General features: G+C 36.7%; 1 protein-coding gene across 1 annotated transcript in view; it reads right to left on the bottom strand.

The window, feature by feature from the left end:
• The window catches only part of cv-c (RhoGTPase activating protein), a 534147-nt gene extending 507860 nt beyond the window's left edge, over nucleotides 1-26287 (bottom strand). The window contains exon 1 of the mRNA XM_090369318.1: nucleotides 26209-26287. The gene's annotated coding sequence lies outside the window, so the exon portion shown is untranslated. The remainder of the gene's footprint in view (nucleotides 1-26208) is intronic.
• Nucleotides 26288-27068: the final 781 nt, after the last annotated feature.

Below are 27068 nucleotides of genomic sequence, written 5' to 3'. Positions count from 1 at the left end.
TGTCGAAGAGTTTAGCCAGGCTGTTTTGCAAGGTTATGGGTCTGTAATCGCATACGTCATTTTTATCACCTTTTTTGAAAATAGGAACTATATTGACCTGCTTAAAGTGCTTAGGATACTTCCCCAGCCTGAGAGACAGGTTGAAGATCCGCAGTATGAGGGGTTTCAATGTAGTGACAGTCCTTTTCCAAAATAAGCCTGGAATGTCATCTGGGCCTCTAGTATAGTCATTTCTCATGCTTTTTAATGCCGAATTTAAATCTTCATCAGTGATAAAGAGATTAATGAGGATATCATCTTTAACAGGTGTGAAGTCAGGAAATGAGGCAGGTCTCAATGTATCATTTGTTTGAATTCTGGAAAAGTGTTTGGCAAACTCTTGAGCAATACTGAATTCGTCAGATAAGAGAATTCCATCTGCGTTACGGAGTTGTAACTTTCTACTGGTAATGTTCTTATGCTTCATGAAATTCCAGAATGGTTTGATATCTCTGTGAGTAAGCAGACTATCCTGAACTGACTCTGTATACATGTTGTAGGAGTTTAATATGTGAGTTTTCACTTCTTTGCGGAGTTGGCTGAATATTTCATAGTATTGACTGTCACCTGTTTGCTTATACTTGTTTCTGTAGAATTCTTTGGATTTAATTTTACGTATTAGTTCACTGTTATACCAGTGCGGGTAGGTAGAGCGTGCGGTAAGATGGGATTGAGGAACAATGTCAGATATAACTGAATGGACACAGTTAATCAGGTTGTTGGTGAGCACATCGATGTCATCCACAGCGTCAGCGAGCTGCTTGTCTACATTTCTTAGAGCTAGGTTGAGCAGAGGCCAGTCAGCCTTCCTGAAATTGAAACGAGGAGTACGGGAGCTGCATTTGAAGTTATGAGAAGTCACTGTGATGTCAAAAGTAATTGGTGAATGATCCGAGTGAAATATGGGGTTGTCGGTGTGAACATCTATATGAGTAGAGGAAAATATTAGGTCGAGGTAGGCATTTTCTCTGGTTGGAAAGTTGCAAATTTGTTCCAGACCATAGCTGTGAAGCATATCAGTTCCATCAGCGTTTTAGACTCCCAGGTAGCAAGAACAGCTTGTCTGGCATATCTGAGAGAATGTCTGTGACAACCTCAAGGACCAAGGAATGAGGAAAGACTTCGAATATGTGAACTACAGAGCTTGGTAACTAGGAGCTTCATGTTTTAGAGGCTCTGGGAGGGGATACTGGGTATATACCTACGAGAGGAAATAATCACATAATTTATTATTTTTTTTATTTTTATATTTATTGTTATTTTTTTATTTTATTTTCGGCTGCTACAGCAAAAGCCTACAGTTTTCTTGCACCATACTGGCTAAAGCCAGTACAGTACTAAATTAACAAAGCCCATACGCTCAGTAAATAGAAAATTTCAATGACTACCAAAATGTTGCAGTTTGTTTATTTACAAGAAATAACTAATAGGAAGAATACAGTTGCCAAGTAGCGTTAAGTGAGATCGTAATCGGTAGTAGAATTAGCTCACTCAGTGTTGAGCGGCAATATTTTAGAGTATTTGGATCTGGTTTAAAAACAGACGATCATATTCGGTCTTCACAAGAAAAACTGATACCCATCCTCACCGTTTGCTAAGCTAAATTTTAATTGCACAATGCATAACGAATGTTTTTTTTCTTATGAATCACCAGTTCTAAAATACAAGTTAATATATTAAATGTATTTTAAAAGTGCTGATATTTTATTTCAATGTCACTGTACCAATAGCTGTGGTAATTCCAACATCCCTGAATCCTTGTGGAAAGCGGCTGATTACCCAGCGTATGCTTAAATTCACCACTGAACGAAAAGTATTTCATATAATGCTATTACAACTGCAAATAACAGTAAAATGGCAGTCCTCATTGGCCTAAAGGAGTAGGAGTTCAATGCGTCATCAAACATTGAGAAAAAAAAAAAAAAAACAACCAGTCCATACGGTCCAAAATTCAATTCTATACAGATTGAAATTTTAGAGAAAGTGCTCGATACCAAATTTTGGAAGCATATGTATTACATGAAGAGGATCAAATAAGCTGACAACAGATGCATTATTGTATGCGAAATGCTACTTTAAAAAAAAAAAAAAAAACAATAAAAAATACGGATCACATTTGCATTAAAAATATTATTCCTGCTAATTTGAAGGCTTCCGTATACACAGTGAATTCTGTAAAGTGAAAAAAACATTTTACAACATGAAAAGCGAACTTATTTCCCCCGATCCCACCCCATAGATTAAAAAACTTGTGGTGCTTTGGCGTTTATTTTTAATTTTGGAGCTATTATCAGTCTGACTAGTTTCTTCTCAGATCTCTAACTGGCCATCCCTAATTTAGTGGATTAAAAAAAAAAAAAAACCCTCTAATGCGCTTCTTCACAAAATTACGATGTTTAATAGCGTATAATCTAGTGTATTTTAAAAACGAGAACCTCAAGCACACCTTTAAGCATCCATGCATCTGGCAAGTGGATTATTCACGCCAGGTTGTTGTAAACCCACGACAGACAACAAGCTAGTCAATGATAAGAAAATGATGATGAAGAAATCGGAGTATATAAGCACCTTTAAACCAAAGACCTTGGCCTTAAATGGCGCATGCGCAAAAAATCACTGCAGTGCCAGACTCGAGTGTTAGTGTGTTGAAAAGTGGGTACCTGCTGAGCAGCACGTCTCATAAGTGGAAATGTCTTGTTTCACTTACTGGATGACTGGAATAAGACAAATAGCGAGGAGCTGTTAATATTTATTAGTCTTATTTTCAAATAAAGAACACTAGAAAATATGAGCTTTCAAAACAAACTTGAAGCGAATAATGAACAAAGCGATACACTTTATTAACTTTGTTTTATTAACATTTTATTATGTTAACTTTTTTGAGAGTAAATTTCCCATTCAGAATAAGAGTCATTAGCAGAGTAAACAATGATAAAATTAAATGAACAATAAACATCTAAAAACACTTCAATTTTACCGAAATCCAGCAAAACTACCATATAATCTTCATCTTCATGACATTTCTATAAGGAGTGTTCACATGACCTTCGGTGTTTCTACCCGATCACAATGACCTTAGCGATTCCGAAAATGTTGCGAGAGTGTAGCAGTTTGTTACTGTCGTCATAGGTTGTTTACAGCATCCTATTAAAAAACTAAGTTCGTGACGTATTCAGGGTTTGGGGTTAGGCAGGAAGTAGGTGTTCGTGGAAATGAGGAAGGAAACGATTACTGGAATAGATACATACAGTTTAATACCTGGTAATTATGTAACTGCTGCTGCTTTCCCCAAAGGATATATGATTCTAAATATTGGGCTAGTCGGAAACTATGAGGTGATGACTAGAAAATTTGGCTTGTAAAAAATGTGACAACCATTTTGTTTGCCACTGTTAGTTCATTTTAAAGAACGTAAAATACTTTCAACCATTAGATGGCGCTGTTAGCCATTCAGAAGAATGGCGGGTTTAAAAAAAAAAAAAAAAATCAATATTAAAACTTTTGGGATGGTACTCAGAAGACCATAACTTGTGCTATGTTCAATGTTACTTATCTGATCTACAAAGAACAAAATTTCATCTCAAAGAACAAAAAATAAATAAATAGGAAGTAAAAATTCAGTTTGTTCAGATTACTAGGTATCCATAGTTAGTAAAAATGGTTGTTCAGTCATATTCTACAAACGAATAACTTTCATTATCGCAGCTTCCTTTTTTTCACGCATGAATGTATTAACAGAAAATATTTTTAAAATATATCCTGTTCGTTCTATTCCAGCAGTACTGGTGCGGTTCAATATATCTGGGGATAAAAATCATAAAAGGCAGAGAGTTTTTCACTTCATAGACAGGATCAGACGCGCAACTTCAATGACTTCCTTGTAAATATCGAAAAGAGTTTTAAACAGAACTGCATATTTTGAGCATCAGTAGGGAGGGGGGGGGGAAAAATCCTCTCCTCCTCTAAATGTAGGGTACGTTGTTGGATAATTAAGCACCTATGGAACGGGATTCAAACCCAGACCTCAAATGGGTGGCAAATAACAACCGATGCCCTATGGATACGAGTCGGTGGGCGGATTTAAGCCAAACTTGCGGGTTTAAATGTGACAAACTTGTTTGACCTTGACGAAGTTTGTCACACTTGCTCGAGTCTGTGTGACGTGTGTTCTATGCTATGACGTGTCGTCACAGCATATCGAGCATTTCATAACCCTTACAAGAGTATGTATGGGTTATGAAAGTGGCATAAACGAAATCAAGAGCCAAAACTGAATCACAATACCGTACGTTTTCAATTCTAGATTTTATAGCTGTATTCTTTTAAAATGGTTGATAAAGAGACAGCTTTGAATATTTCATCAAAGTAAGTATTCATCTCGTCTTTCTAGCAGTTCACTATTTCTACGATGGTTAATAGTTTTGCTGCGAATGGAAAAGATCATGAACTTTGCTGAAATTAATAGTAGTAGTAGTTGTTGTTACATACGCAGCGATTTCAATTTTTGGCATAGCTCTGAACAGTTTTCGAACTTTTCTTATTTCAGACCACCTTCAAAGTTTGCTGATTCTGTTTTGATTCTGGTTTATTTTCAATTCACTGCGCCAGAGGAAACTAAACGTACTTCATAAAAATATACTAGGACTATACATTTTTATTCCCGTTCATTCATTACTATACACACGTAAACAACTTGAATCTGTTTAATACCTAAAACTTATTACTAATAACTACAATTGATTATTTATCTTTTTAAATTTTTAGTAGATACAGTTTTATTTTTTAAGTTAATACGACTACTTTATAAAATGAATATTTCATTTAAGCTTATTCGTAAACCTAATTATTAATCAGCGTCATTAATATATTCTCAGTTTAGTTAGATTCATTCTCAACTACTGGGTTCGCCACTTCTCATTTCTTTGAAGTTTCTGCGTTCGAACCACCCTTCGGAAAGTGGAGAAATTCTTAAAGACCATTTCCGGTTTTAAAAACTGTAAATCTTCTCTCTCTCTCACAATAGAAGCCAAACATTGTAAATTGATTGAGGCCGTATGACCAAATAGTCGATGAGGGGGGGGGGAGGAACACTTCCGGATGAATTACAAAGATATACATCAAGAACGCCAACAGATCAGATGTGTGCAGCAATTTGGCACTGGCTTCACATCATATACAATACATATATTGTATATGATGTGACTGTGCTAAGATTGCTGGCAGCCGCCATTACGTTATATGGTAAAATACAGCTTCAATATTCCTACCATAGATTCCAAATTACTAAAGGGAAAAAAGTACGACGTGTTTAAACTGAACAGTCAAGATGGTTTAATTCAGAAAACGGTGCACCAAAGGGAATCAGGATAAATCCATGGAATAGATGGTGTGTAGCTTTAATAACTTTACATCAAATCTTAGAATAATAAACACCAACAGTGTATAAATATCATGATTATTAGAAAGAATCAGTATTACGTTATGCTGTGGATCTATCTTCTAATGATTCCAAAGGGAAATTCTTTTATCAGTTTACAAAACTAACCAAGCTTTCATATTTTATGAAAACTGATCCTAACTTAATTTTTCTTCTTTTAAACCTTAGTCGCTGGAGAGTTTAAAAAACAAGAGGTAGTTTATGCTTCCCGTCATACTAAGAACAGCTGCGATGTTTAGGGTGCTGAGAACTGAGATTGGTGATGACAGATAATGTCAACTAATACTTTGTGATAAGACAGTTTATATAATTATGCGGTTTTTTCTTCGGTCGGACGACTAACGAATTTTTTGACCTGTGTTCACTTGCACTTACTGAACGGATAGCTGTTGAGCAATTGAGTAATTCACTGGAGAAATCGCTGCTATTACTTTACACTTCAGCTAATTTAATACAAAACAGCTCAATGTGTTTTGAAAAAGCCAATAAAGGATTTAATAATTCTACAGAAACCGAGGTAGTGAAAAATAAACTCAACGGCGGATTGGACCGGGAAGTACCAAAAAACAATCTCGGTAAGGGAGGAGGAAGGGCTCAGCATCCTTTATGGTTCTATTTCCAGTGCAACTCTCTCTCTAACTTAACAGCCATCTGGAAATGGTTTTAAATACATATAATACAAAATAGGATAAGTTCGGTTTATACTTCAGAACAGCCATATATAGAAGGAAGTGAGGCTACAGTTTAGTGCAGTAGCTCACTGTTAAGCCAGACACATATCGCTCACTGGCTGCAATAGTGGCATAACTCAAAAATTGTGATTCTGAGTTAATCGATGAGAAAAATTTGGCAATTAAAATTAGTTTCTTTAGAAACGAATAAATTATGTGATTCTTCAAATATATTGTGATTCATCTCATCATACCCAGTGGTACTCAAAATTAGCCTGGCTTGATCAACATTCCCTTATGGTTAACCAGAATTTCGAAAATTTAACCTTCCCTTTTGAGTTCTGCCACTATTGCATCATCAAACACAAAATTTGTGACTTAAGTCTTCTAAAGATCGAAGGTAATTAGGAAGAAGGACAAAAAAAAAAAAAAAAACACTAAACAAGAACTTTGTTTATATTTATAAACTTAGGAACATGTATGAATACAAACTACATTTTAATCTTTGAGAACATAATTGTGGTAAAGCATAAATAAGAACAAGTTAGTACGAAATTATTGGTGTAAAACAAGCAAAAATTTGTAAGAATTTAGTCATTCTTAGAAAAATTTAATCCTTCCGTAAATTAACTTTTAGACTGTTATAAAAACCGGTGTGACGTTTGGGAATTGTGTTATTGTTCAACAAACATTGGAAGTCACTGTGCTTCTTTTTCGAAATTGGAATGCAACTCTTGTAGGCTTTTTTCAATTAGAAATCTACAAATGACTCAAGTTTTCTTCTTTGACTAGCTTTAATATTATATATATGAACTTTATTGTAAGGTTCCTAGGTACACGCAGATACACTACCTTTACAAACCCTTCACGGCACTAAGCCAGGGGTTCAGGCTTAGTGCCGTGAATTAACTGATTTATAATCGTCCTGTTTGTATGTTTTATAAAAGAGTCTAAATGCTGCTTTTCTACTTTAAAGATAGCAGTGTCATTGAAGTTGAACTTCACTTCATCAATATTTTCATTAAACTTCATAGAAGTGCGTCGGGCCAAATCATTCAGGTTGTAAAAATTATCATACCTCATCATTCTGTCTTTCTAGCTAATGTAACATATTGTGATGGGACGAATACAGGATCAGACTTTAGCGATCTTTTAATTTGTATTTGTCTATATTAATGAGTGTGCACAATTACCCTCGTTTTGCGTATAACCTACAACAAGAAATTTGTCTTCTTGATTTGGTAGTTGTTGGCGCATCGGCTTCTGTGGCCATATTGCACCTCCCAAGGTTTTTGCAGTACTTTGATCCAAGCCCGAGGCGGGAATCGAACCCGCGACCTTTGGGTTGCCGGGCAGGTACTTTACCCACTCGGCTAGCCCGGTCGGCACAAGAAATTTGTGTGTAATGGTTTTGATTTGAAAGTTCACCACAACATACAAATAGGCTGTTATAAATTTGTTCTTCTGTTGTCCTCGACAGTTATCTGAATAAAGGTATTTTCAAGATAGTCGGATTGGCAAGAAGTTGCTTTCTCTTATAAATAATTTAGTTGTTGTTGTTGGATTTTTAGGAGCATTAGCAACTAAGGCCATATTGCTCCGGGGATATGCGGTGGTCATTCCCTGACCTTTCCGCATCCTTCGTATTTGGTGGATCACGGGCTCGAACCCCGGTCTAATCAAGAACTGCTGCTTCTGCCCTCGTGGCTACGGAGGCGCCATTAAATATTTTAGTAGGCAAGATCCTATTTAAGTGGAACGTTTTCCACCTTCATGCCATATGTAGCAATTTACAATGTACAGTCTTTTTTTTTTTTAAACACCAATTCGCCACTGCTTGAAGTTTTGCCTTCCATAAGAGAACAGTCAATGATAAACTATTACAAGAAAATAAAAACACTAAATGGCATAAAGCAACGTAAACTATTTTAAGTACAATAGTGGATCAATTAAAATAATGCCAACTGATATTATAAGCAAGAAATTCCTACAGTATTACACTGCAATACTGGCACAACTTAAAAAGGGTCACTGTTGCACCCAGACCGCACCCCATTCAGTCCCAAGGTCGGGACACATTGAAGAAGTGCCACTGTTGACGCTTCTCGATGCAGTAAAAACTAAAATGGCATAACGATACTTGCGCTAATTAGAGAGGAAATACTGAACTCATTTTGTACTGTTAATTGCATAAACGTAGAGTCCACTATCCCAACTTCATTAGTTGCGTTAATTCAAAAATTAAGAATTTTTAGTTGTGCCACTATTTCAGCCAGTGAGCGATATGAACAATCCAGTAGTCAAATCAAGATTGGTAATTAATCCATTCGTGTCAGTTAGGGTGCACCAGTGTTCAAGCAATTCGTGACCCCACTTAAGTACTGCCAATAGAATTAGCATAAATAAATTTAATACTGTATATCGATATACGGAAACCGTATATCATACGATCTACATACCGATTTATTATTATCTATTTATTTTTTTTCAATCTGTAAAAAAAAAAAAAAAAAATAAATAAATAAAACTGCAGCCATTATCAACCCACTGCAGGATGGAAGCCTCCTCAACAATTCATGCTGTGCAATCTGTACTCCTAAGTAATGCAGATTTCAGCGCCAATTGACGTCTTTGACATAGCAACCTTACCGCAAGCCAACATATGGAGACGTGGGCAATGAAAATGATTACCAAATTTGAGAAAACATTACAGACCACACCTGCTACCAAATTTTATTACTTTTCTTTGAGATGTAATACCTCAAAAGACGTGTGAGGATTTCTGAAGCGGCTGAAAAATAGTTATGCCAACTCATTCCGCAAAAACTTCAATAAAAAGTGTCTGCACACCTACATTTTACTTACTTATGCGATCCGACCTCTTGAGCCGTTGTCCCTATATTGTTTCAACATGCATGGCCAGCTAAGCACAAATGTGTTAATTACCAAACTTGGCTTGAAAATTGATTGAAGCGTGTATGGCCACTTGAATGAGACAGCTTGTTTGGGGCGTGGTGCAGATTTGAACATTAGTTTTCAGTAGAAACAATATCACTCGGATATGCATAAAGCAAGAAGTTTGAATTATACTAAAAATGCCGTCAACAAAGATCAGTAATTTTTCGCAGCAAAATCCAATGTAGTAATTTACAGAAACTTCTCTGTATTAGTGAGGAAGCGCAAAAAAAAAAAAAAAAAAAAAAAGTAAACATGTTTCCGAAAGCACTGGTGCATTTAAAAGCGTCAAAGAGAATTATACTGTGTTACACTTGCTCGTATCTGAGCAGTGTTATTTCAGTTTCCGAAAAACCGGCATGGAGCATGCTACAAAACACTATAAACGCCTCGAAGGTTAAACGTGAGCGAATGAACACAGGCGACCTTTGGGAACTTCAGAACTTAGTAACAAGGTGCGGATAAAGTCGGGTGATGCAGCATCACGTGTTTCTTGTGACCTGTTCTTGCCTCCGCTGTTCATCATCGGCATGTAGATTAGCACATCTTGTGTGGTCACTCTGATATAGCTGGGGGCACTGTTTTCTTCTTCCCGAAGAAATAAAGAAAAGATGGAAACAACAAGGGCCTTAGCCAAAATGCAAACACTATTGGGTGGTGGGATATTTGAAAATGCGGAACAATGAAGAATACAGGGTTGAAAGACGTATATGTCTTTAGATGGGCGAGTTAGGTTTAACACCCGTGACTAAAACGTCAGATAAGTAATTATTAGAGCCATTAGCAATGGCGATTGCCCCTCCGGGTACCCTTTGCTTAATTCTTTACATGGCGTTGCCCATTCTCATAGCGTGCTAGAAGGAGCTTTGAGCTCTTCCTATCTTACAACACTTGACCTTGAATGTTATCGCGCAGCCCGTTGCCCGTCCCAGGGCTTTGATTCGTTTCAGCACTTCAATGAATTGAGGTAAACATGCTTTCAAATCAGTGCTACAATTTCTCACGAAGAAAAATCTCAACAAAGATATTCTCTTCTCCCTCTCTTGCAAAAATCATATATATCAGCATCCGCCGTTTTCACGATCTGTTCCAAATTTTGCTATTCAATGAATGAGGCAAATTTTATTTGCCTCATTCATTGAATAGCATTATTTGGCTAAATTACAATCTAAGTAATTGAACAAATTGATTTTAATTGAATAAGTGATACAGAGTAAAACATGGTTATAACAATTCAGCTTATAGAGATATCCCCGACTTTCAGCACTCCTTTCTTCTGGTCCCATGATCAAACCTATGACGTCGAGTCCCGCTTATAGCTCCATGGTGCCGGTCTCTTCGAAATCTCTATAATGGGAGTTTACAGCGTATGGATTCCTGAACATGTCTTAACATGTTTTTCCCATTCGACTCAGATGACTATTCCAGTATGAAGTTATTCTTCCCCAAGTTATTCTTCCGTTGCGCATAGAGCTTCGTGATGGGGAGCATTGGCCCACTGAAAAACATAGTCCTCTGTCATAAAATTTCATGTGTTGGAGGAGCTACCTTATTGAGGACGCATAATATCTCTCCTGCAAGCTACTCCCCATGATCAGTCGAATATCCGACTATGACAAAGCAGGTCCAAACCATCATACTCATGGGACGGTATAGGCGGTAATACGGTACCCATACCCAAGTTCTTTCCTCACGTGAAATATAGCATATCTTGAAACTCGTTGCTCAAAAGAGTTCTCTTCCACTTCTTCAGATACTATTCCAAGCACGACACCACTGCACCTGTTGCTGTGAATTAACTTTCAAAGATCTGTGTGAAAGAGCTTGCATCAACATCTTTCGATACAGTGCTCTGCATCAACAGATGATCCGCATATGAGCATTAACAATTGCTCGTGGTGTATGTCCACTAACTTCCTAGGTGATTCTTGAATAACTTTGGGTGCGTTTTTATTTATTTATTTAATTTTATGACCAGAAAACCCAACCAACTGTGCAAACATTTCTTGTCAAATCCACTAGTATATAATATTCCAAATTTATAATATTCCATTCACTAGTATATAATATTCCAAAGGGAGTCGAGAACATAAGTGGAAGGAAATTATTTTGCGCTATATCCTACTCTTTGCCAGTGGCGACTGGTTATGATGTGCCACTAAGCCATAACACTGTATCAGCACCAAAAAAAATATATATATAAATAAAAAAAAATAATAAAATAAAATAAAAACCGAAAAATTTTAAAAACTAGAAGTAAATAAATTTGTTTAATACTGCTTTGTATGAATATCACCCTGTCATTCCTCGTGTTGTCAATTTGGAATGACTCCTGCCTTATTTAAACATCAGTGTTACTAAATTGCGCCTGCAATATCGCTAAGAATAGCATATTTAATTTTGCATTAGATTTGTACTATTCGCAGTGTCCCAATACTTTTATGGACATAACGCAGAAAACATATTTGCAGATTTGAAGGATTCGATCTACTTTAAATATAGAAATAAGTCTTCTACGTTATGTTCATAAAATAAACATAAAGTAGAAAACATTTTAATAATTAGTAAAACTTAGGAAAACGGGAGAAATACAGGTCTGAACTGAGACAGCACTCCTATCTTACCACTCCCTGGGGTGTACACGGGTATTGTATCAAAAATAGAATCCACAGAAAAATTTGTGACATGTATTAGTATTTTAAACACGTGTTTTAGATGACGAAAAATTTTCTACATTTGAAAAACCACACTAACAAAATCTCTTTCGCTACCGTGAAGCAAATTTTGAAACAAACATTAATATTTTATATTAATATATTTATTCTTGTTTAATTTAATATTTATATATTAATTTTGTATTGTTTAATAATAATTTAAATATTATTTCATAACGATGTTAAATAAATAAATAAATGTTCTCTTTATTGGTGTTAATTTAATACATGCCCAGTGTATTCGAAAAAATATGTACATTCAGAATAAATGCAATTTCGGAATCTGACTCTAGGCACCCATGACAATTAGGAAAGTCACGGCAGATGAAGATTGCCACAATGCAGAAGTTAAAATAGGACGCTAACAGATCAACATTACCTTTGAATGAATATGAATCCACAAAAGATTCATGACGATGCTGAAGAGGTGGGAGGCAGAGGCATCTTTTCGGTCAGATCGCCAGGGCTTCCAGGCTTTGAAAAGGATTGCTCAGTAGATTATTGCTTGCTGTGTACCGCATTTTTTCTCTCTCTCTATGATATTCTAAATTTGTATCTGTATGATATTGTTCATATGGCATTTTACCTCATTTTCTGTGTGATATTCTAAATTTTACCTGTCTAACATTGTCTGTGTGATTGTATAAAGATACAGTGGGAGTTAACCAAACTTGGACGAGACCGCCTTGTACAATAAATAAAAAAATTTTAAAAGTTGGTTTCTTTTTAGGAGATATGGACTCTCAAATAAGTATGCATGTTCCTGGGGGGGGAGATATAGGCCAACTGTCTTTATAAAGCATTACACAGCGCTACTCCGAACTCAACTAGAGGAAAGTCATATTTATTCACAGCGGCACGATCTAACGCTTCTGCTATTGGGAATGATTACAACCTCTGCCTAAAAGCTGTTTAGCTTAATTTCATAATTGTTTCTGATAAACAGTAATTACAGCCTGCAATCGCTCTGCAAAAAATGCATGATAGTTAGCCGAATTCAGGGACCAAATTTTAACTGTACTTCTCAGTAAAGCAAGGAAAACTTTGGTTACGGCTTCACCATATCACAAAATGTACTCTTAGTGAAAGCTTTGAATTTTAAAAGAAGCCCACATTAACCCCAAATACTGCTCAAAATGCACGCATTAATATGCACTGCTGAACCAATAAACGTCAGTCACATTAATTTACAAGAACCTAGAGCAGTTATCTGACAGTCTTTTCTTGAACTTTGGGGACCATTCGCAGATCTCCACAATTAATAAATACGGAGTACACTATTAACTCTGTGATCATCGAAAGGTGTGACCAAGTTAACGACTTGGGAATTCTATTCTCCAGCAGTGCTAAATTTGATGCCCATGTCCTTAAAATCACCAGTAAAGCATTCAAAACACTGGGATTTATCAAACGGAACACCTACAAGTTAAAAAAACTACAGATATGCTGTCATCCTTTATAAAACTATAGTTCTCCCATTCCTTGAATTCAGCTCACCCATCTGGAATCCTCACACGAAAACTTTAATTAACAAAATTGAAGCAGTCCAAAAAAATTTTGTCCGTTACCTTACGTAATCCTCTATTTTATCACACAGTGTACTATGAATCGCTGTTTGATTACTTTCATCTGAGGCCTCTGTGCACTAGAAGAGTTATTGCTGACATCACCCTTCTAGCCAAAGTAATCACTGGAACTTATGAAGCATCTGATATTCTTATCAAAATCAACTTCAGTGCTCCTTGTAGACAAGTTAGGAACCTTACACTGTTTCGCCTTGACTTTATGAAGTTCAGTCCACTGAACAGAATCAGCAAATGACTCTCTCATTGACTTCTTTGACAACTCCCACTCACTGATGAACTCCATCCACAAGTTTGCCTCTTCTCTTCAAATGACTAGCTCTAATCTAATTATTGTTGTTTATTATTATTTGTTTTATTATTTTTCTGTTCTCTAACTGATTATTATTACTTGTTTTACCGGTAACTTAACTTAATGCAATCCTATTTTGTACACATGATTTTAATGTTTGAATCTATATCAATGTTTATCTTCCTGTTGGATCTCTTAATATTATTATGTTTATTGTTCTGATCTCAGGTACACTGTTAATGGTTACCTGTTGTGTATCTTGTTATTAATAAGAATAAAAATAATGAGCAGAGTGGTCAAGCATTAAGCACGTGTACAGCAGTACACGTGCTTTCAGTGACCGTGTTTCAGGTCTGCAGGACTACTAAATATTTAGTGGTCCTGCAGTCTACTAAATATTAATCTGCAGTATTAAAAAATCAAAAAAAAAAAAAAAAAAGAGAAAAAAAAAAAAGAAGATTTCTAATATCTTAAGCTGAAATACTCAATAAACATTATGAGCTATTATTCTTATCTTTCATAATGTCCTCGACAGATTCAGCAATCGATTTTCGAATAGATAACTGCTCTTGTAGTCCCCACTAACAAGTTGCATCCTTGGTGCACCTTTGTCCCTCTACCGTATCTTATGATCTGAAATACTTTGTATACAATGACTAAGATGCATTACGGGCTTACTCCTCAGGCTGCAAGAGAATTAGACAACGTACAAGTTAATGCAAATGGATCATATTAGTACACAGCTCAACTCTGAATTAGCAAATTTTTTGCAAATGCGGTATCGTTTAAGTTATATCTCATAATGTGAATACCTTCGCAACGAGTTGCCATGATTTTGCACTACTTCGAATAAGTAACGCTTCACCAAAGGAGAAGACTGTTGTTACTTATTCTCAGCGGATATCACCACCCAGACAGCACCGTTTCAAATATGGTATGGGATAAAGCTCTCTGTTATCCTCATACTATCCCTATTAGACTTAGGAAAGCAAAAAAGATGTAGGAAGGTGATAGTAGGAGAGGAAGAAAGGAAGGGACAGTTACTCCAACTCACACCACTCAAAAACTCATAAATTCCTCGAACAGGCGAAGTTTCCCCAATAGAGAAGATTGTTGTGACCTATTCTCAGAAACACCGTGGCCATCAGGCTCCCCCTGACAGCACCGTTTCAGGGCTATTTTGTATATGTATGGGATGATAATTCTACTATCCACTTGTCCCTATTAGACTTAGAAAAGCAAAAAAGTAGAGGGATAGTAATAGTAGGAATGGAAGAGGAAAAGAAACGGTGTAGAAGAACTCCTTCAACTCACACCACTCATCGAATAGGCAACGCTTCCCCAGTGGGGAAGAAACCCCGGACATCATCAGGCTCCCCCTGGTGACCGTTTCAAGGCTATTTGGCCCTTCTTCAGTGGATAAGTAGGTACCCTAGTGACGTAATGATGGCAAAATGGTTATGAAGTATAACTCCACAATATGAGAGATGCCTGATGGTGTATAAGATGAGTTTAGCTTTGTACTAATATGATGCATTTGCACTAACTTGTACGTAGTCTAATTCTATTGCAGCCTGAGGCATAAGCCCTTAGTGCATCTTATACACCATCAGGCATCTCTCGTATTGTGGAGTTATACCTCATAACCGTTTTGCCATCATAACATCACTAGGACATCACCTACCCACCCACCGAAGAAGGGCCAAATAGCCATGAAACGGCACCAGGGGGAGCCTGATGATGTCCGAAGTTTCCAAGAATAGGCAACAACAGCCTTCTCCACTGGGGAAGCGTTGCATATTCGAGGAGTTTTTGAGTGGTGTGAGTTGAAGGAGTTACTGTCCCTTTCATTCTTCTACACCGTTTCTTTTCCTCTTCCACTCTAACTATTACTTTCTCTCTACTTTTTTGCTTTTCTAAGTCTAATAGGGACAAGTGGATAGTAGAGTTATTATCCCACACATCCGCTGAGAATAAGCAACAACAGTCTTCTCCTTTGGTGAAGCTTTACTTATTCGAAGTAGTACAATACCATGGCAACTCGTTTGTGAAGGTATTCACAATACGAGATATAACTTAAACCAGTGGTTTTCAACCGGGGTGCCGCAACAAAAAATTGAAAAAAAAGGTTGAAAACCACTGACTTAAACGATGCCGCCATTGTAAAAATTTGCTAATTCAGGGTTTAGCTGTGTATTATTATGATGCATTTGCACTAACTTCTACGTAGTTTATATACAATGCTGTTATGATCTTTTCTCAAAAACTGGAAGATAACTCATCCCATTGAATTACACAAAGAATAAAAACTCAAATCTGACCCAAATAATTTCTTATTCCCCCCCCCCCCCCCCCGGATATTTCTGAATAGTTATTAAATTACACTTTAATTGAGGCCTACCAACTTTTTGATTCCAATTGATTTAATAAAACAATGGAATCCATTACTTGAATATCACTTTAAAATAATGATCTTCAGCTAATTATGAATTCCTGTTTTTCTAGTTTTAAATTTCCACTTTATTCAGGATTCAGAAACTGATACTCCTGTTGTAGTAACGCGACATGTACTTGCTTCCATATCTTTCAAACACTTTATGAAAGGCAAATAATGACAGTTTTATTATTTTTCCTCTGTTAAAATTGGTACAATACAGGTATTCCTTCCGCTGGCACCTGTGACTTCAGATATCGATACAGTTAGTCAAAGGCTGTGGCATAATATTCGAATTTTTGCAAGTTTTTTTTTTTTTATATATCGTACTTTACTTATTTTTAACAGAGTTAATCTAGTACAAATTTTTTGAATATTCTAATTATGCAAAATAAATTAAACTAGTGCAGTTTAAAATTAACCAATGCAGTGTTCGAATTCAAGTATTTGTAGTACAGTACTGTATTTATTTACATTTATTATTTGGTATTTCTGTATCCCGCAACACTTTCCTTGACAACTTTCACCACACAATCATTATCACTTAACAATTTATCTATCACTACTACTTGAAAAGATAATAGTTGTCATTATAATAAATCTTAATGAAGAAAATAAACTACCGAAAATTGCATTTCGATGTAGGATAACCTAGAAATCCCACACAAACGAATACGCTTGAAAGTCTACATTCCAGTACACCTCTGTACCGTTCCGTTACACAAATAAAAATCATCGCTTCCAAACGTCACGATTATCTTACCCCATCTAAAATAGGCTGGAGTAGATGCTGATTATTACTATCACTGCTATTTTTATCAGTTTCTTCTTGCAATCAAATTGTTTGTTTGTTATTTGGTTTTTAGGAGCATTAGCAACTAAGGCCATATTGCTCCGGGGATATGCGGTGGTCATTCCCTGACCTTTCCGCATCCTCCGTATCAGGCTCGAACCCCGGTCTAAGGGGTCCAAGAAGCGTGTGCTACGCACTGCTGCTGCTCCTGCCCACCTGGCTACGGAGGAGCCTTGCAATCAAATACTATTCAAAACATTCAATTTCATTTGCACAACAATCATTTTCACACTATTATGAATGTTCAGTTTCAGTGAGTTTTGAAGCAAGCCCTCGTAATCAAATCTACCTCTTTTCTTCTTTTTTTTTTTTTTATTTTTTTTATGGAATGTCGCAGAAAGATTATTTCTTGAATTTAAACTATTCAATATTTTTAATAAAGCATTCTACCTTTTTTTTGTTGATGCAACCCTCAAAAGCTGCTCGAAGAAAATTGTATTCAGTTTATATATTTTTTTTTCTTACGAAATTTGTCCCTTAAATACATTTTCCAGATAATATCAGTTTATAATACCTGACAAATTAATTAGACCACAAGATTAATACACGGAAATTCAGCACACAAATATAAAAAATTTACAGATATTTCGACAAAGCCGATTTTGTATCCTGGCGGGTACTGCACGAATACCCCTACTATCAATTAAATGCCATTGTGTTAAGGAGTATTATTTTTTAACTGCTGTATATTATTAGCTAATTAATGTTACAAAATACACAGAATTCAAAGTAATCATACTTTAATATGATCCAGCGAAACAGTCGAACCAGCTACAGTTATTTTCACAACCAACCCTCCCCTTCCTCTTTCAGGACGGGTATACAAATTTTTCTCCTTTTTTTTTAAAGCTTGAAACAGCATAGTTTGCAAAATCAAACTACCATGTTGAATAATGAGTCTCCCCCCCCCCCTTATTCTGTATAATAAAGCGTGATCGTGTTTACTTCAAATACGTCAAACCTACATTGCACATCGTCAAGCGTAGAATTTTGTAGGTAGAGAATCGTAAACCCAACCGGTTTATGAAAAGATACTATTGAAATTAGAAAAACTTACAACAAATTCTATTATTTTAAAAGTCTTTGGCAGGTTAAACGGGTTTCCCTTACTAGAGTTGAAGACAATTCTCATACAATTATTATTTAACCTCTCAAACACTGTAAAAGAGGGGGTTGAAACAAATGGTGGTCAAATTCTCCTAACAAATGCACTTTAGAACACCAAAAATCTTAGAATTATGGGGGGGGGATCATATTAAATTACCACAACCCTTTCATTATCATGTCCGTTTGTTTTAGGATCCCCACCTCCTCTACACATTTGAATCGGATCAACAATACAGACAGGATCCAGAGACATTTGAGCTCAAAGCCTCTGGCTAAATCAGATAGTTGACTGCAGCCGACTTTGTAGTGAGCCAGCAAAAAACTGAACTGATGGCAAATCAGCTGATGACAGAGTCTTGCGTGGACCTCCCATGGAGACAGGAATTAAGTCACGCCTACTTTATGATAACGACGGGAATTAGGCTGGCGTGTAAAATGGCAACTTAGAAATAACAGTATTTAAGCTAAAATATGTAAAACGGGAGAGGATTTAAAATATTGCAAGGAGAATATTCTGCATAAGTGGGAATGTTCTAAGTGTGATGATTTTTCTTGGAGAGAACAAAAACAGCAAAAACACATTTGGTGGCATCCTAAGTTCCAAGGGACTATTAAAATATTTCGGCCACCTCCGCTTATATCATTTGCCTTCAGCAATTTCCTCATAATAGCAGTTAAATGGCACCACAGTTATACTCATTCGTCACGTGCTGTTAAAATATTCTCACTGTACTGCAGATTGATGTCATTAACCCAAAAGACAGTTCATATTCATTGTTCTCTTTGCAGACCAAATTACTGCCATTTCCTGTGAGAAAACGAACTTTAGCTAAATACAATAAAAAATAGGCACATTACAGAACCCTTAAGAATGTTCCAATATTGACACATTGAAACTTCCTGAGGTGTGAAAAAGTCTTATCTTCATCGGATTTTTTTTTTTTTTTTTTTCTTTTCTTCTTCTTTTTTTTTTTTTTTTTTGATAATCAATGTTTAGTTCAATTACGTATCCGTTTGTAATCGTGAATCATTACCGCGCGAGTCATAAAATGTCGTTTATGTCCTCTATATAAGTTTAGTCTGCATCCAAATAAATATTCTTCCTTTCCAAGTTAAAATCTTAAAACATTTTCTTCACGCGCACTCGCAAATTTACTCTTTGAATTCTTGAAGGGAAGAGCCTTGTATGTGTGAGTGAAAGAAAGATAAAAGCTCAGGAATAAACTCAAGTTTAAATTAGGCATAAAAAAAAGAACTGGTAACAGTCCTCAATAAAATTCACAGTAGTTTGCACATTGATAGCCACTTAATCAGATATAATATAATAAAGAGGTGCAACCATCTTTTTAAGACAGAGTTAAAATGGAACCCAGCTTGCAATACAACAAAATTTTATTGAAAACGAATACAGAGAATGTGCTGGAAGTGACCATCTATTGTTGTGTAAGAATGCATCCACTCTTCTTAAATTCTGTTTATGAGAGAGAGGGGGGGGGGCTCACTGTAAACTTTCGTGTGATTCTGACATTTTACGTCATTCCTAGAAAATAAATAAACTATCAACAGTGAGCTTATTTAATTAAACAGTTAATAGTATTTCACTCCAATTCAGGAACACGAGAGCGAACTACATACTGATCAGCTAAATAAACAGCAAATTTGGCTACAGTTTTCGCTCTACCTGTGTAAAGAAAACTGATTAAATGTTTTTGTGGATTGAAATGGTATACGCGTTGTGTCTACTACTGTACAACCGCTAGAAAGCGGTTGTACAGTAGTAAAGTGGTAATGACCGTAACTGGAACTTCGGTAATTATCACCTGACAATATTCACCACTCACACGCTGAACTATCAGCATTCTTTCACGCTTTAACTTTTTGTCGCTTCATCCTCGGATGGAAGAACTGGAACGAGCTGTCACTGCATTCGGGAAGTGTATACTGAGTCAAATTTCCTTCCGTTGCTAAGGGAGCGGGATGTGTCTGTTTCCGCTAAGTTCAAACAGGAATGTTTCGGAGGCCAGATGTTTCCGTTAAGAGGGAACATTTTTCTCCTCTTTGTAACGCCGATTCCCTAACTTTCTGGAAATTACAGAAAATTACACAACTAATAAGATTTTTAGCTTCGTTTTAACTTTTCAGCTTCGGCATAGATATCTCTTTCCAACGTATACTATTTATATATTTAAGTTTATATTTCTGCTTGTTTCAATGTACAACATCGGGAAATCGTGAGTGAAGTCTACTCATTCTTACATATTGATTTGGCAAATCAACTTACAGATTCCGAAACGACACTCTTAATTACTTATCTCAAGATGTGATTCACCAGTCAAACCGGATATCAGTCGCTTAGTACCTCTCTTCCTCTCTCAACGCAATAATACTAGAGTAAACATGTTTATCCACATTAGAAACGTACCCCCTAATTTACAATCGTAAAAACAGCCCCTGCGACATATCGGAATTAGTTAACAATAAATGCCATGCGAATAAATGATATGAGAATGCAAATACAGTAAGTTCAGTAAGTTCTCAAAACAATACTGTAAATATATTATAAATTATGCCTTGACGGATCAGTGATAATATAATTCGCTAATTTAATTGTAATAACAGCATATAACTGAGTAATCAATTTAAAAAAGGTGCTGCTAGTGTTGAGTTCAAGTTTGGATTAGCGCCGTAGTATGAATTGTCAGTAAATTGCAAGAGTTCGAAAGGTGGTTTGATAAACCTCAAACACAGCGTCTAAATGCCTTTGGCGGTTATGCTAAGAGAATGAGCTTTAGAAAATGAAACTGCTTCAACTTCAGTCATTGTAAACTTATTACATTTTGCATTATGGCATAAAATGTTCATGCAGGTGATGCAGCTGCATCAGGGCCCGGAGTTCGAGGCAATCTATTATACATTATCAAACGCGTCCTTGAATGTATGTTTATTCACGATATTGACCTCAAGTTTTGTGTCTATAAAGATAGATCTTGTATCGTTCGAAAAGTCTCAACGAATTCATGATAAAAAGAATTTGAGTTCAATTTTAAATATGAAATTAACTAACTGACGCACCTGCTCAAATGACTAACTGCCACTGAAAATCAGGATATTGTAACTATAATAATAAGAGTTGTGTTAGTAGTGTAATAGGTAAAAAAAAAGTTTAATGCGTATTTTTATCACGGCAGTTATTTATAGAAATTAATCAAATCTAGCCTTATGGATTTATTTTTGTTATTTTTCTCTCCCTCCTATCTGTTCCTTGATTCTTTTGACAAAAGCTTAGGTATGTGCAGGTGACATAACAACTAAGGCAAACGACCAGCTGAATACAGGTGAAGAAATTGAAGCCAAAACAGAGGAAGAGACATAGAAATATCTGGGGATGATGCAGACCCACCAATTACAACACAAGGGGATCAAAGTCCACCTGACTGAGAAACCCTAAAATCAAAGCTGAATGGTGGGAACGTGGTCACAGCTAAAACAGTCCCAGTACCAACACTCCTTCGGGATCATAGATTGGACCAACACCGAGCTGGAGGATATTATGAGATCGACCAGGATAATGATGACCACGAGCCGCCACACCACCCGAAGTCGGCCATCGAGAGACTTACCATAGCCAGTAAAGAAGAGGGGGGGGGGAAGGGATTGACTAACCTCGTTGAACAATGAGGGATTACTTCCAGGAAAGCACAGCAATCCATAGGAAAAATAGACAAACGACACACAATACTCAAATCTCTACAAGAAGATCGCACTCGCACAGAGAGAAGAAACAAAGCCAGGCAAAGAAGACACTCCATGGAAGACACCACAATGACCTCTATAAAGACTACACAGATAAGATGGTTTTGTTTCTTCTCTTTTCGGTCTCCCCGAGACCGCAGGAGTCATGCTCGCCATTCAAGATCAGGTAATCAACACCAGGAACTACAGAAAATACATCGCCAAGGATCCCAGAGTAACATTTGACACATGCTGCCGATGCCATTTGGCCCCAGAAACAATCCTGCACATCCCTGCAATATTCAGGGTAATCACCCAAACAGAGTACACTCACAGACATGACCAGGGCAGTACATCAGAAGCTAGTGCAAAAATACCAGCTGATCAAAGAAAGTTTGCCATATTGAGCATCACATAATTCTAAAGACCTCTACTCACAGACTCTACTGTACTGGGACCGTGCCGGTGGCGGTTTCAGGGTAGGGGCAACGGGGAATGTTCCCCTCCCCGTCGTTTTTCGGAGAATATACACTAATCGTTTAAATTGTCAGCTAGGAAAAATCTTTAGCTAGGGAAAAAAAAAAAAAAAATTTTTTTTTTTTTCATTGTTAATATAGGATTTTATCTATTTTTGCACTGTGGCTCAGCTATTTTCAACTGACTACAGTTGGCAACACTGATGCTGATGTGAGCGCCATCTAGTGCACAAAATGGTGCCCCTCCCGTAATTTTTTTCTGGATCCGCCACTGGATCGTGCCATAATAATGAACACGACGATTCCGAACAACAGACCAGATTGTTGTTGTAGTACAGTTTTAGGAGTATCAGCGACTAAAGTCATATTGCTCCGGGTGTCTGCGCGGTAGCACAGTGATATCGTCAGCGTCCTCTCCACACCGGGTGGAAAAGGCCCGGGTTCGAATCCCGTCGATGATGCGAGAAACGTTAATGGGCTTTTTTCACACCATGACTCAGTTAGTTGGTCTCAGGCGTAGATAGCAAGGTTTTCCCCAAGAAAAAGCGTTTTTTTCGTCCAGCAAAACAGGAAAATCGACCAGAGAACACACGCAATTTACAGACAAAATACATATATGGGTATATATTAGAGATAATGGGTGGCCCTAATATAATAATTTGATTGATCCGGGTATATTGTCTGTAAATTACATTTGTTCTGTGGTCAATCAATTTTCTGTTTGCTGGACGAAAAACCAGAGTTTACAGGAGAAAAAAACCATACTACCCTTGCTTGAGACCGACTAACTCAGTGACTTGTGAAAAAGGTCCATAAAAATTCCTCACATCATCGACGGGACTCGACAGGCCTTTTCTACCCGGTGTGGGAAGGACGGCGTTACTACCAACTGTGTTACCCACGAGGGCAACAGAGCCTCATCGACAAGAAGGAAATTCCCGACGATTCCCAGCAACCTTCAGAAAACATACGAGGAAAAGATAAGAAAGTACCCAGGTCTAAGACAGGACGTCAAAGATATGTGGCATACATAACAAGTAATAACCATCCCATTCAGAACAAGTAATAACCATCCCGATCACAGTGTCAACCACCAGCATGGTGCTAAAGGTCCTCCACAAGAACCTAGCAGCAATAGATCTCCCAGAGAACACTTGGAACTCCAGAAAGCGGCGATCCTGAGCATCTGTAAAATAGCAAGAGAGTTCCCAGACGAATAGTAATAATAACAATAATAACAGTAACCGGACAAAACTAACCATTCCATGAACTTGGTACCAGTACTCGTCATGGGTCGGGAAAAAACCCATAAAGGAGAAAAAGCTCTTTTATAAGAATAATACAATATAATATATATCAGCCGATCGGGCTAGCCGGGTGGGTAAAGTGCCTGCCTGGCAACCCAAAGGTCGCGGGTTCGATTCCCGCCTCGGGCTTGGATCAAAGTACTACAAAAACCTTGGAAGGTGCATTATAGCCACAGAAGCCTATGCGCCAACAACTACCAAAAAAAAATAATAAATAAATAACATATATTAGTTTCCCAGCAACCTTCAGAAAACATACGAGGAAAAGATAAGAAAGTACCCAGGTCTAAGACAGGACGTCAAAGATATGTGGCATGCAGAACAAGTAATAACCATCCCGATCACAGTGTCAACCATCAGCATGGTGCTAAAGGGCCTCCACAAGAACCTAGCAGCAATAGATCTCCCAGAGAACACTTGGAACTCCATATACAATATAGCATATAATAATAACTGAGTATATTTTTTAGTGGGTTTGCTCGTTTCTTTCTTTCTTTCTTTCTTTCTCTCTCTCTTGGATGAAAAACCTGAGTTTCCGGGAGAGAAATCATGCTGAGACCGACTAACAGCTACGCTATAAGGAGGGGGAAAAAAAAAACAAAAAAAAACCTGCCATAAGAATTCCTCGCGTCATTGATGGAATTTGAACTTGGGCGTTTTCCATTCGGTACGCTACCCGCGAAGACATTTTGACAGAAACACTGAACGGACTGACATAAATGAGAGATATACAGTAATATAAAAAAAAAATTTCGGCGGAAGAAAAATACTAAATAAATAAATTATCCGCTCAATGTCAGACTGGACCTTATTTTTGACCTTCATATTACTGATATCTAAAGATATCAGTTTCAAACATATATCAAAAATATTTTATTACCAAATTTTAATTTAGTAATAAAATATGTTTTTGAAATTTTTATTGAAAGATATTTGAGAACGTGCGTTGGCAAATACTGTATTAGTAGTTCGAACTATACTTATAAGTTTAATATTCGTTAAAAAAATCCCTACGAAATGTAATACAGTACGGTTCTTTAACCCCTACCCAGCGGCAGGCTAGGTCAGGTCACCTTAATGCATAAAATAGCTTTAAATCAATTTTCATCAGCTTATTTTATTAATAAACTTATTTATTACTTTAATTATTGTTTATTGGTTTTTATGAGTATTATTTAGTTATTTATTTTTTCATTGCATTATGTAATACTGGATCAAATCTGATTGCACTCTGTTGGCTTTTCGATAGTCTGAGAAATGATTAATTTTTTGAATATAAATTATATGGCGATGCCAAGCACTATACCGAGCCGGTTTCATTTAGGTGCTGCCTTGTTGCAATGTTTAAATCACTCCCAAATGCTTTTTTTATTTTCTAAATAATGTGTATTTTCTTATATATAGTACCTCTAATTTCAAAAATTCACACAACGATGAATTGAAACGAACGTATATCGTTTAATTACACACTTTGTGTGTAATTAAACAATATACGTTCAATTACACACTTGTATTAAAATACAACTATGTAATACAATCTGATATATGATGGCATAAACAGAATGTTATTTAAGTAAAGAGCTTACCGTATTTTTTTTATTTTGTAATTAACAGATACTACAGCATGTCTCAGAAGAATGAAAAAGTAGTTTGTCGCTGATTATGGAAAAATAATGACAGGTTATTTACTAACAGTTGATACTATTAGTTGCATATGTAAAAGATGGAATTATTTGTAATTAATAAAACAGTACAGTGCGTATAGGTGTCGATTAAGATTTCATATAGATCATCCAGGTTCCGGTTCTTGGGGACAAAATGAATAGTGTATCACTAAGACCTTTCACGTAGTCTGGGGAACGGCTATTTTTAAAGAGTAAATTATTATTCTGGAAAACTCAGTTTAAAATCTACTAAACAAAAAACACTTTGAGTGTTTGTTAGTTGTAACCACACTACTTTATCAAAATGAAGTTTAAATTTTATATTAAAATCAAAATACGATTTTAATATAAAAAGCAACTATCCGTTATTAAAATCATATCAAGATTTTAATAACGGATAGTTGCTTTAGATTCAAACAGTTTTCCAGTTTAATGCAGGTCCACACTATATATATATATTGCCGTCTCTGGAATGAATATAGCAGGTAAATTTCAAATTATATCGAGTCCTACACTTACTGGAAATATGGTGAGACCATCTCTAAAAACTCAATACAAAAAAACTTAAAAAAAAAAAGGATGTTAATGCCAATTATGCAAGATACCCAAGTGTTGAAAAACTCTCTAGCTAATAAATATTGGGGATGAGTAAAATCAATGTCTAGAGCCCGTGATCATCTCTCACACAGTTCGAGTCATCATCATCATAAGACTTTGCAACTGTGGAAAAGTCTCTCTTTAACCCCACCACTCCTCTGCAACGTCGTAAAGGAAGTGGTTACTATTTAATCCCCGCGTAATCCACTTTCACTAGCACCCAGCCTCTTCAGAAATGTGTCGATTCATTCCAACAAACGAACGAAAGCATTCATCCGCCATAGCTGCGCACGCGGCCGCATGACATCCTATTAAAGTGTCCACATGCACTTTCGCTTAACACTTACCTGCTCACAGCGAGCTCCTTAAGCACCTTCCGCAAGTCTTGCGGTGAAGAGTGAAAAAAGAAAAAAAAAAAAAAAACCCGAAGTCACCAAGAAAAAGGAGGATGTCTTACGCACTTCATAGGTGTCTCCAGGTGCACGGGAGATCGTCGTCGAAGTGGTTAACTCCTTAATTTCCCGCTATAAACACACGCACACATGTACACTAAATGCTGCCCGAGAAACCAGTTGCTGCCGATAGGGAAAACACAAAGATCACGTGTACGCCAAAGCAGGGTCTGCAAAGTTTCCCTGCGCTGCTACATCTACTAGGGCGAGGCGCAGTTTGAGTGTGCGGTGTGCCGTGCAAGCGCGTGGGATTCAGATGTGCGATAGCCAATCAGAAAAGTTCTCAAGTAGATTGGAAGAGTTCATATCAGATCTCGGGGGATAAACAATTGAGTTGGTTACATCGTTCGTGCTGTAATAGTTTGAATGTCGGAGATATAAGGGTAAGGGAATCCCTACGTTAAATATATATATATATATGTATCGTGAAATGGTTTGTGAGGGAGACGCTGCACGTGAGCTATAGCCGATGATCATAACACGTAACCATTAGCTATGCACGCAGTTCAAGGTGAATGGCTCTCTCCAAACGCCACCGATTTATCACCGATGAGGTATGAAAATTAGTATGGCACACATTTAGGGAAAGAAAAATTACTGATGCATTTTGTTTTGTTGGGGGAAGGGGGTACGTTTTCGAATGACACTGATGGTTTTGTTATTTTAACGATACGCACAGTTACCAAATCCGATTTCCATTACTGGTTATAATAAGTATATTTTTTCTATAAGATTTATTTTTCTCTTTCTAATTT

Source organism: Mastigoproctus giganteus, chromosome 3, assembly GCF_048544385.1.
Source record: "Mastigoproctus giganteus isolate SK-2022 chromosome 3, ASM4854438v1, whole genome shotgun sequence".
In the NCBI taxonomy this organism is placed as follows: domain Eukaryota; kingdom Metazoa; phylum Arthropoda; class Arachnida; order Uropygi; family Thelyphonidae; genus Mastigoproctus; species Mastigoproctus giganteus.
Note: the sequence above shows the minus strand (reverse complement) of the source record. Positions and strands in the feature narration are given on the sequence as shown.